Source organism: Mirounga leonina, unplaced genomic scaffold, assembly GCF_011800145.1.
Source record: "Mirounga leonina isolate KUSES-001 unplaced genomic scaffold, KU_Mleo_1.0 Mir_165, whole genome shotgun sequence".
NCBI lineage: Eukaryota > Metazoa > Chordata > Mammalia > Carnivora > Phocidae > Mirounga > Mirounga leonina.
The window spans coordinates 1,450,390-1,462,106 of record NW_023270415.1 but is presented as its reverse complement, the minus strand read 5'-3'; the positions used below and the strand labels follow the sequence as shown (position 1 = coordinate 1,462,106).

Genomic DNA, 11,717 nt, shown 5'->3' with positions numbered 1-11,717 from the left:
TTGTTGGTGTTGGAGAGCATCAGAATTCCACTACTAAAATCACCCAAGCCTCCAGAGAGCTCAGGAAACTAATTCACTTGAAATCGATGTACAATTTATTTCCACTTTGCTCTACACAATTGATAAGAATCTAACGCTTCAAACTTCAGACTTAAACTCCACCTCTGCTACCATGTATTCCAGGACAACAAACCCACTTCTCCCCACTTGTTGTCTAACTTAAAGGAAAACACAGGGGCTTTTCTGGAAGATTGTATATCGTCCAAGAGATTTCAATGAGAGTTGTTGTTGTTGTTTTAAGTTTTGCACTTTTGTAGATTTGGCCACTACAAACAACCAAATGGACAAAATATAGTGTTCAAAATGAATGACTTTTTCTCTTACAAATTATTTCTCTCCCTTAAAAAAAATTATTATGCAAACCTGGACTTACTGTGTCTACTAAGCATGCATTCCGTTTTGGTGATGGTCTCCTTAACAGGTTGTGTGTCTCCGCCCCCCCACTTACAGATTTCCCTAGGGCTGTCCTGCACACCACCACAGCCAAACAGGAATTAGTGGTAAAGATTTTAGTCCCAAACGTGTTGATAACAGCAGATGGACATTTCCAGGGCTTTATTTCACATCACAACCTTTTTGTTGTTACAGTTTTATGTTGTTCTTTCTTCTACCTTTTATTTGGTGGTAGGAAATGGATGTTGAGAGTGTGGACAAAAAATAGATTTGATGCTTGGAGATTACAATCTGACCTTTGTTCTGGTCAGCTCACTGCCCTCCACAGCTTAGGTCATCCCGTACCACATATGGAAGTCCAGTTAATGAGAAAGGCAGACATTCTGTGGTGGAGACAGAGAGACTGGATTTTAATCTCCTAGGGAGAGAAGTGATTTCATTCTGTGGCTCTAGATAGAAGTGAATCAAAGGGTGATATTTACCCTATCACTTCTTCATCCCCTCCCTGTATATTTTTGTACCAGAACTATCCTGACTCATCTTTTGCTGTTGTTTTCTGTATAAAACTGGGTTCCTCTCTATCCACTACCCCTCTTCTCTTCTAGCCAGTCCTTGCATGCTAGTCTTACAAGCTTTTTCCTCTCCTGCTTCCCTCAGGGGAACCTGATAAAGATCTGCAAAACGTTTGCTTTCTCTCTTTCCTATCCTGCTCCAAGTTGCAGTTCATGGGAATATAGGGAATACCAAAGATAAGACATAATCAGATTTGCCCTTGTGATGCTGAATCAGGAAACCCCACTTGTCACCTATTGGAAACACTTTCTGTTAGTCAATAGAGAGAAACAAATATTTTGAAAAGCAGGTGAGAATTGAAGTGGCAGAGAAAAGCACCTACTGTTACCCCGCTTCAAAGGCATTTCCTACACTGCCTACGGCCACATGCATTATTTTCTCCTTGCCCAAATATCCATACCAAGGATTTCTGGAACTTTGAACCCCTATGCTTCATATCTACAAATAAAAGCTGAATTGAATTTGTAGTTTGTTTGTTTTAATTTACTGAGGGGGGAAATCTTATCTCTATCTAGGACTTGACCAATCCTTCAATCTTCTTGAATCTCAGTTTCTTAATCAATAAAATACAGAGTTTGGACTACTTATTGCTATGGTTCATTCCAGTTCTAAAATACCCTTCTTTCAAATCAGTCTCACCATTGGAGCCAGAGCACTGCAGAAGACTTGAAAGTGATTTAAGTCTCAAGAGTGGAGGGAGCCACATCTCTGAAGTACCGCTTGGAGGAGAGTTCCCCTTGAGAAGGAACACCTGTTGGGATTTAAATGAACGAGAAATAGACTTCTGTCATTTTTAAAACCTTTTACATTTCGGGGTTTATTTGTTACAACAGCTAGTGTTAACTAATATTCTTCTGGGCTTTAGTTTTGTTATTTAAAATAATGAGAATAATAATTAGCTCCTAGGAAGTTCCTGGGAGGTTAAATCAAATGATGTATGTGAAAGAGCCCACGGTGTCCCCACGAGAGTGTGTGTTATTTCTCTGCTCCTTCCTTCTGTCCAGTTGCAGAGGGAAGACACAGAGACCCCTTTTTCACCATGTGGGTGTGAACGAGGCTCAGGCTCACCAGATCTGCCAGTGGGTGCTGTTCTTCTGAAGAAGAGCTCACAAGCCTGTGGTCCCCCAGAGAGAGATGTGTGGGCCTTCTTCACATGAAGACATAAGGCTGGGAATAAGGGCATCTGGAAAGTTCATCTCTCCAAAGGCTGGGGAAGCTGGACAGTCACTTGAATTGTCCTTTTGTGCCTCATCTGCCTCTCTGCCTCCACAGTGCTTTTCCTCACCCTGAGGTTTAGCTACTGTCCTTACCTTGAAAATCATGTTGTTCCCTGGGAACAAGAATCATCCCATGGCAACTATGTCACAAGATCCCAGTTTTCTGTCTGCCAAGGAAGTATGGGGTACAAATGTTCTTTGAGGGAACAGCACACACTGAAAGTCTGGATGACTACTTCTAGAAGGCCGTGCTGTCACAGAAGCAGGTCCTTCATCCACCAACAAAACCACAAAAAGACCACACAGAGTTGATTTGGAAAAACCCATGACATACAACCACAAAGATGAGTGGAACACGAGATACGAGGTCGGACCACAGAGAGGCAGGAAGACATGGGGGACAGGAAGACCGTCATGACGGCGATGGTGCCCTTGTCATGGAGGTGCCACCTCCAGGCAGTAGTAAATACCCTGCCACAGAAGACACTATGAACTTAGTGGTGTGAGTGCAGGAAAGAACCGAATCACCAGATTCAGTTTACGCTAAGCCATGTGCTCAGTAAACTAGGAACTAGAAAACAAAGAGCCTCTTCACTCGTGATGATGGAATCAGTAGCTCACACTCAGGTAGACTTCCCCTGTTTTCCTTACATATTAATCTTGATGGTCTCCAAAGTTTCCTTGATTTCATACCATGGCACTGTTACTCTCAGTCTTCCTATCACTTTTCTCGCGCATTTCCTCAAAACAGACCTCAGTGCCTTTTTTTTTTTCACCTAAGAATGCTTTGAAAATTTGGAGAGTTTCTATCACCCAGAAGGAAAGTTCCTTTCGGTGCTTGCCACCCCCCGACCCTGAAGCCTGTGTCTTATGGAACAATCCCAATACACTTATTCCACAAAACATAAAAAGAAACCTGAAGGTTTGTGAGACAAACAAGGTGAGTTAGGCAAAAGCCCCGGAGAAGATAAAACCTGCCTGAAGAACGAGTCCTTGCCTCTGAGCTCAGTCTCAGAGGTCACACTAGCGTGTCCACCACGCCCAGGTTTTGCCTGGAGAGTGTGAAGCCAGTATGAACTGGGAGCAGCAGGCCACACCATCAGCCCCGCTTGCCCTCCCGCCCACCCCTCCTATACCTCCCTGTGCTCCTGGCTTCTCCCTTCTAACAGCTCTTTGCTCTTATTATAGGCCAGTGTTCATCTTGCATGACTCATCGGGCTGGTTTTCATGCTACATCCTTTCTACCGCAGCCAGGTTTCCTGCCCTCAGTTGCTCAGTGACACACTTCCCACCGCTGAGGTCAGATGGAGAATGCTGTGCCCCCTCCCCTCTCTGTCATTTGGATACTGACTATCTACTATGCTTCTGACTTCAGCAACCTTGTCCACTTTTCCCATTCCTCCTTTAGGCAGTCCAGAAAATCCTCTTCTCCCCCAGGAAAATCCCTAACTGTGTTACCATACTTCTGTTTTCTCTATTAATACTTCTTAACTTTTGCAAGACTCCTTTAAGTCTCTGATAAAAGATACCAATTCTGTCCAGAGAAATGATCTGTACACTTTGACCCTGGTCACCCCCAGAGCATGGCCGCCCCTAGGCCTTGGGGGACACACCTTTGTTCTCAATGTTTCTGGAGCACTGGCACCAATGGATGCCGGATGCCCAGTGATGGAGAGCTCCCAGAGGGCACCTGTGTGTGCTCGCAGGGACCTGGGAAAGCCTGGCTACCGCTCAGGTTAACCTTTCTCCTCCCGGCCCAGAGCTGTGGACAAACCTCTAAAAGAAATAAGACACATGGCTGAGGGAGAGGGGAGGGATTAGAAACTGTAATTCAATCTAATATTTGAGGCTTGGCAAGTGTACCTATGGGATTTCATGAAAACCCCCGAATCTTTTTCATTTCGGAGCAATTAAGCAGACCCCAGCGTCCTGGCTCCAGTAAGCCGCTCAGCTCTCGGTTTTATTGCCCGTTTCCTTTCGCTTTGCCAGCACCAGCTCCCATCCTTGCACTGTGTCGGTGCCATGGAGAGGCCCCCGCGAGCGAGTGTGGGGCCGGGTGCCGGGGGCCAGGCACAGGCGCAGGCCAGGCCGGCGAGGCACATGTGGCTTCCAGGGCCTCGGTGCTCAAGCACTGATGTGTGGTATAATCAAAAACATCCAGCAGTAATTTAATAGTTCCCACCAAGCACAGACACAAAGTCTAGCAATTCTTCCCTCCACAGACTTAACCCTTAGAGGAGGAGAGAAGGGCCAAAAGAAAGGGAAATTAATCCTGCATAGTTGCTACCCTGGGATCTTTTGCCGTTTTGTGTTTTGCTCTGATGTCAGAGAGAAAGATGTGAACTCTGGAAACTTGCAGGGAGCAGAAATTCATATTAAAATATCTTTCTTCAGTTCTGGTGGAGGGGAAGCAGGGTGTGAAGGGCAGTGAGACTCACACACTGGGGAGGCCCATCCGGCTGATTGTCCATCTTCTGGACCAAACAAAATGCCAGTGGACACCGCACCACGAACAAGGTGCTATACTTTTAAAAAAGTGTTTGGCTCGGACTTTGATACACAGTGACACAACTAACTTAATAGAGTCTAAGGCTACCTCTCCACCAAGAGTGAACAGCTTTTTTTTTCCGCGTTCTGTGGCTCACTGCCATCCCTCTGGAGTGTTGGACATCAGCGTCACCCACGAGCATGTCTGGGCACATTCTGACCTGCAAGAGGACTCAGTACCGAGGCAAGTGACAAAACTGGAAGCATGAGTTTGGGGAGAAATTTGCCTTCCAATTAGAAGTTTTTATTTTAAATTACAATAAATTTCCCTAAAATCAGTTACCAACCATTGTCAAAATTTTCCATACCTGATAGGATAGGTGACAGCTCTCCTCTGTCTGTGACTTGTCATATGATCTACAGACTGACATACATCTGAGAACTCTGATGTTGAGGCTTCTGCTAGGCAATCCACACACACACACACACACACACACAACGCACACACACACATTCATTTTACCCCTACTGTGCACTTAGGATCGTGCTACAGGAAAGAAGTTCCCCAAACTTGGCTTCACCCTCAAAGCACTGAAGGAAGTTGAAGACGTTCCCTGATCCACTAAATCACAGACTCTGAGTGGGAAACCTGGGAACTTTTAATTTGTAAAGGCTCTGCAGATCACTCTGGTATGTAGCCAGGAGTCACTGGCAGGGAGTGCTCTCACATTCATGCCTCCCCTGGAGAGGAATGCCCGTGGAGAGGGACTGGACCAGATGCCCAGACACACAGCTTTGTTTTATAACTCTGACAAGTGGTAGGACATGCAGAAATGGAGTGACCATTCAGGCCTTCACTTTTCTTGTCTGCAAACAGAGAATAAAAATGGTACCTGTCGCATAGAGATTTATGCATGTGGAACAAGTTAACATTTGAAAAGCATTTGGAATGGTAAGTGGCATGTTGTGAGTGCTAAATAGGAATTAATTACTATTTTGCTTTGAGATGTAAGTTACATGATGTAGAGTTGATTCAATGGTAAGGAAACTCACAACACTGGGAGAATCCATCAGGGAAGGTTTCATAAAGAGAGCCTTGAGCTAGGTCTAGTGGGGCAGGGGTTGCATTCCACGCAGGAAGGAAGATCCGCAGTGACAATCTATGAGTGGAATTGATTAGGAGATGTACAAAGATGATAGAAAGGATATAATTATGTGCTTATTTATGAATTAACAACAGACTCAACAACAATCCTAACTGATAGCTAAATCAAATGGTAATTCATTTCGAGTAATATTTTCAACCTTCCCAGCAGGCCTAACTAACTCTGTGAATAGGTAACAGGTGTATCATATCCTTGGGGTGGGAATGGGGGCTTCTTCAGAGAACACATGCCCACCCCTCCCCTGGGGTTTGATATCCTAAATCTATGCATGTCCTAATTATTCAAGGACTGCACGGAAGATACATGGATGAGCTGAATCTCCGGGCTCCCGTGACTGCATGGCATGTACTTCTGCTTCCTCCGCCCACTCAGAAAGGGAGTCAGGAAGAGGTGGGCCAATTGCCTACAGTTTGGACCTGGGCCAGGAATGGCCAGGAATGGAATTCTCCACTCCAGATGGAAGGTCCTAGTGCATGGACCAACCTCCACCCCCTTTCTGATGAAGAAAAGTTCCCTATTAAATATAAAATATTTCATATATATTTTATAATACAAAAATGTCTGTGGTATTTGTTAATTTACATATTTGATAAACATGTACAACTTTATGAGAAACACATGTTATTCTCTATGGTGGGAGAAAGTGGATAAGATGACTCTGAGAATTTAAGATTTTCAGAAAGACCAGTGTTTTTCCCTGAGATCCAGAACAATGCTTTGCTGTGAAATGTGTCTTAAGTGACAACAGTTGGCATCCTGTCCCAAATAAGAGCAACCTCTGAAGTGAAATCCAAGAAATCGAAATAATCACAAGAGAATGTGCTACATCAGACTAATCTGGGTTCTAATTTTTTTCTTCTGCCTTCTTGGACATTAAGTATTGTCTGATAAAAAAATATGATTCAGAGTGAGCCATCTGTCTTTCGTTTCTTTTTGGGTGTGTTGCCCCCCTAAGTAATGAGCATAATCCTGAAATCAGTAATTCTGTTGTACTGATAGGACCTTGATTAGAGGAACTTTATGGGAACCTCTGTTTCTTTCCCGGGCTCCTAAGAAACTTATAGTTTGGCCCTCAATCCTCTGATGTTCCTAGCATGCTCAGTGCAGTTTGTCTGGGGGCAGCCCTGGCTGGGGTACAGGCTTTCCCCTGGCCCCAGAGGGATGTGGGCCATGGCCCACAGCCAGACACAGGGAAAGTAGTGTCTGCTCTCGTCCTGGGCACCTATGCTCCTCTGACCCTTCTATGGAAGCCTTCCCTACAAAGCAATGCATTGCTACCACCAGATCCTTTCCCGAGGTAGGCGGCCCCCACTCCCTCCCAGCCCGCCAGCCACCCAGCCCCCCAACACTTCAGGCCATCCATTTCTCAGCAAGAATCATTCTACTTGGGTGGCTTAAAGTCATTCAACTTTTGGCCTTATGCCTGTAACTCCACCCAAAGCATCTAGTAATCGCCCTGAAATGCAATGCCTGACATGTTAGACAGCTTCCTTGCAATCTAACCTCACTTTATTAACTGTAAATCATCTTTTTCTATCAAGAATCACTCTTTACAAAGTCCTCTGATGACAGAATGGCCAACTTGGTATATGAGTCATGCAGGTGGCCCAACATCGCTTAACCAACAACTCCCATTGGCCTAGAACAGATCTAGACCTGAGGCAGATTTGGGAACTTAACTCAGAATCCAATCACATTTTCCTCCTTCCCTCCTGAAAGGCATCTCCTTCCTGCCCTCTCCTGTCTCCCAGGGCTTCCTGCTTCTTAACCCCTTTCTAAATTAAAGCAGCCTATTTATCCTGGATCCCAAACCCTTTCAAGCCAGAGTAGTAATTCTCCAAGCATTTGCATTTCAGATTGTTATCTCCAATCATTAAATGGAAGCTTTGTGTCTTGTTAAAGGAATGTCTGGTTGGAGGGGAGGGTTTTGGATAAATCCTCCTTACACCTAAAATCACATCAAGAGTCCCTGGAGCCTGGATCTGAAAGAGGTGTGGGCACCGGGACTATGTTCCTCTGCTGCCCTGGCTCGCAACCTCCCTCCCATTCCTGCACCCCGGGCTCTCCAGGGGTTGTAGATTTTCCATCTCTCTCCCTCCCCCACTTGGCCAGCTCCCACTGGGAGACCACACGCCCTGCAGATCCCAGCCTCTTCCTACAGCTTTGGGCTCAGGACGGGGGCAAAGGCACCTGGTAGGACAGGGAGAAGAATGTGGGGATTCTGGTGAATGGGAGGAGGTACAGAAGGGACTCAGAGCAGGGCTAGTGGGCCCAGGAAGGCCCAGCTGATGGAGCACACGAGATGAAGAGCTCTGTCTTTGCACACTGGGATGTGGCAGCCACACACAGTACCAGGAGAGCTAGAGTGACACCAGATCTGAGTGCTAGAGACCTAATAAGAGAAAACATTTAGAAGATGACTTGTCTGTGTTAAAGTCGCACTGATTATAGTTATTTTGGTTAACTGCTGATCATTTATGCCTGATTATCATACAACACAGTAAGTACATCCTGAAATGTGTGCCAGATTAACTGTGTTTCGTTTGATTATAGCAGCAAATCCTGCCAGTGTATGACCACTTGGTCTTTATAATTAGTTTCTTCTGTGGCACTATCTCCTCTGGCAGCATGGCTTTCTGCATTTGTCCTAAAATAAATGAAGTTAAATGAAATAAAATGAAGTAAATTAAATAAAATTAAAATTAAATGAAATAGAGATAAACAACACCAGGCTTGTCCAGAAGCCTCAAGTAACCAGGCCCCTGCCCACTGTGCCTCCTGGAAAGGAAATGGAGTGCTGACAATCAGGATGCAGCTTTGTTCTGCTCACCTCCTTACCTCCAGCACACAAAACAGCACCACACACTTTAGGGATTAATAAATATTTAAGGAGCAAATGTTAAATGAGTGACTGAAAGGAAAGGGGGGCTCAGCCAAGGTGAGATTTCTGAGTCCCCTGTGAACAGGTAGGATAGAGAATAATTTAGCACAGGTGACAGTTGGTCACCTGAGTTGGCACCATGGTTCCATCACAAGTTCTTAGGACTCTGCCCACAATATTCACTTGTTAGAGCCTCTGTTCCTCTCTGAGGAATATGGAGTGCACAACTGGCCCTCGAATATCAGAGGGAACTATCCACTTTTTCAGAATTTTGCTTTTCAACTTACCAAACACTTACAGAGGAGAAGCACTACATGCCCGCCCTTTGCCAGGAAGCTTTCAGGCTCATTCCAGATAGACTGGATGCAGGTCTCACCATGCCCTTCCTCCTAAAAGAGCCCAGCGTCTGGACCTTAGCATGCTTCATGGAGAGAGCATATCTGGATCCGACCAGCCGGCATTCTGGAGTTGGTGAGTCACTTCTTTGTTCGTTACTTCTTCACCTCTGTGGCCTCAGTTTCTCTTCTGTAACTATTTTACTATTTTAAACACACTCTACCTTGAGTCAGAGTGGGTGCTGTGAACTGAATCATGTCCCACAAAATTCATATGTTGAAGACCTAACCCCCAAAGTGACTGTATTTGAGATGGGGCTTTTAGAGGTAGTTAAGGTTAAATGAAGTCATAAAGGTGGGGTTCTAATCTGATAGGATTGCTGGCCTTATAAGAAAAGGAAGAGAGAGATCTCTGTCTCCCCATGAACCAAGGAGAGGCTACGTGAAGACACAGGGAGAAGGAAGTTGTGTGCAAGCCAGGAAGAGGGCCCCCACCAGAAATGCAATTGGCCAGCCCCTTGATCTTGGACTTCTAGGGTCCAGGACTGAAAAATAAATGTTTGTTGTGTAAGCTACCAGTCTGTGTTATTTTGTTAGAGCAGCCCAAGCTGACTAAGAGAATGGGGTTTTAACTGAGAACTTTAGGCAAGCTCTCACCTCAAAGTAGGTGCTCAATAGAAGTTAGCTCTTTCCCCAAGCTCTACACTGTGAGCATGATCTCCCTTTGATAAATTAAGACTGTGTAATGCCTCAGAATGTTGTTCTGCATAAGAAATTTCCACATACAGTAATATGAAAGAAACTATAGAAGGTCCTGGAAACATGGGTGATTGGACATCTCTCAGAAAGCAAATTTCTTTCTTTTGCCAGCCAAGTCCCATTCTGCTTTTGTGCTTTAGAAAGAGGCTGTGACTCTACTAAGTCAGGATCTGTTTCAACTAAAATAAAAGCTACGTTCTTGGAAAACAAGGGTCCCATAGGCAAATGTGTGTCTATGTCCTCCTAGTGAATGTCCTGAACATCCCATAGTCCTTTTATAAAGTTATTGCTGAAATAGTTAATGTTGTGCTGCTTCTCCAAGGGGCTGGCCAGAGGCCACAGCGTGAAATGGCCAAAGTTTGCCCTTTGTCTGCCCTCAGCTATCTCTGAGCTGCTACCTTCAGACACCCCATCTCCTTGAGCCCTTTTCTCCCTCCCTGTGGCCCCTAGTCTTCTGAGAAGGATATGATGAACTAACCATAATTAAGAATTTAAATCACTGATATTTCTTAAGAAGTTTTGCACTTCCCTCTGGGGAGGTTCCATTTCCACAAGTGATGCATCCTTAAGAAAAACAAAAGACCCTCAAATCATAAATTTCAATCACCAGCCCTCAATAGGGGTAGCTGTAACTCAGGATGGGATGGGCGGTGATGCCTGATAGTGTACAACCACCACTCTAGCAATCCTGGTCCTGCTCTGCCATTGTCTAGCACCCTTCCTCCATCTGCACACAGATAGGCCCTCAGCTTTATGAAGAGTGGTAACAAAGGGATTTAGTAGAATGCTTTCAAACCCTTCTCCCACAGATAAGGTTCTGTCCCATTTCCCAAAATAAAAAGTGCTGACAGACTCCTGAGTCACTGGTAGGCCCAGGGAAGAAATGTAACCCCCTTGTTTCCAGGATTAAGCTCTGCTTTGACTCCATGTGGCAGACAGCTTATAAATGAGGCAAAGAGAACAACTTTACTGACTTGTTTACACCAAACTTCAGGTAGGTCTTGTGAGCAACAGAGGTCAGCAGTTGCTTTGAGAATCCTGACTGTCCCACTGCCCTGCTCATTCCCAGAAATTCTACCATTCCAAGATTACCCAATGAGACAAGAGCTCTCTATTAATACTGCAGCCGCATTTGACGCTTATCAGGCCTTTGGCCCTGTGATATTATGATTTATTAAAAATATATATATTTGATCATTGAGATATATTTGGTCTTCATCCACAGTTCCTGGCTCACAGCTCCCAAAACCCTTGGAATTTCCTAAGTGTTGAGAGTGATAAAAGAGTGTTTTTGTTATGTTAATGAGTGGCTTTTGGAAAGCATCTAAGGATGGGGGCTGGCTTATGGTAGAGCCAACCACATGATTAGAGGTTTGGAACTTTCAGTCCTACAGTCCCAACCTCCCCAGAGAGGAGAGGGACTGGACATTGAATCAGATGCCAGTGGCTAATGATTTAATCAATTCTGCCTATTTAATGAAGCTTCCATAAAACCCAAGAGGCCGGGGCGCCTGGGTGGCTCAAGCGTCTGCCTTCAGCTCAGGTCATGATTTCAGGGTCCTGGGATAGAGCCCCACATTGGGCTCCCACTCAGCAGGGGGTCTGCTTGTCCCTCTGCCCTTCCCCCGCTTGTTCTCTCTCTTGTCTCTCTCTCACAAATAAAAAAATAAAATCTTAAACAAAACAAAACAAAACAAAAACAAGAGGCCTGGATTTAAAGAGCTTTCAGGCTAGTGAACATGTGGAAGTGAGGGGAGAGTTGGCTTGCATGCAGAGGAAGCTCCACAGCCCTTCCCATACCTTGCCCTGTGCATCTCTTCCATCTGGCTGTTCGAGTTATATCCAT

General features: G+C 45.1%; 1 long non-coding RNA gene across 4 annotated transcripts in view; it reads right to left on the bottom strand.

The window, feature by feature from the left end:
* Window positions 1–572: 572 nt before the first annotated feature.
* The window catches only part of LOC118014802, a 38,281-nt gene continuing 27,136 nt past the window's right edge, over window positions 573–11,717 (bottom strand). For all 4 annotated transcript variants that reach the window (XR_004680380.1, XR_004680381.1, XR_004680382.1 and 1 more), the window contains 2 exons: window positions 1,666–1,777; window positions 573–836 (listed from right to left, as the gene is read on the bottom strand). This is a non-coding gene — a long non-coding RNA (uncharacterized LOC118014802). The remainder of the gene's footprint in view (window positions 837–1,665; window positions 1,778–11,717) is intronic.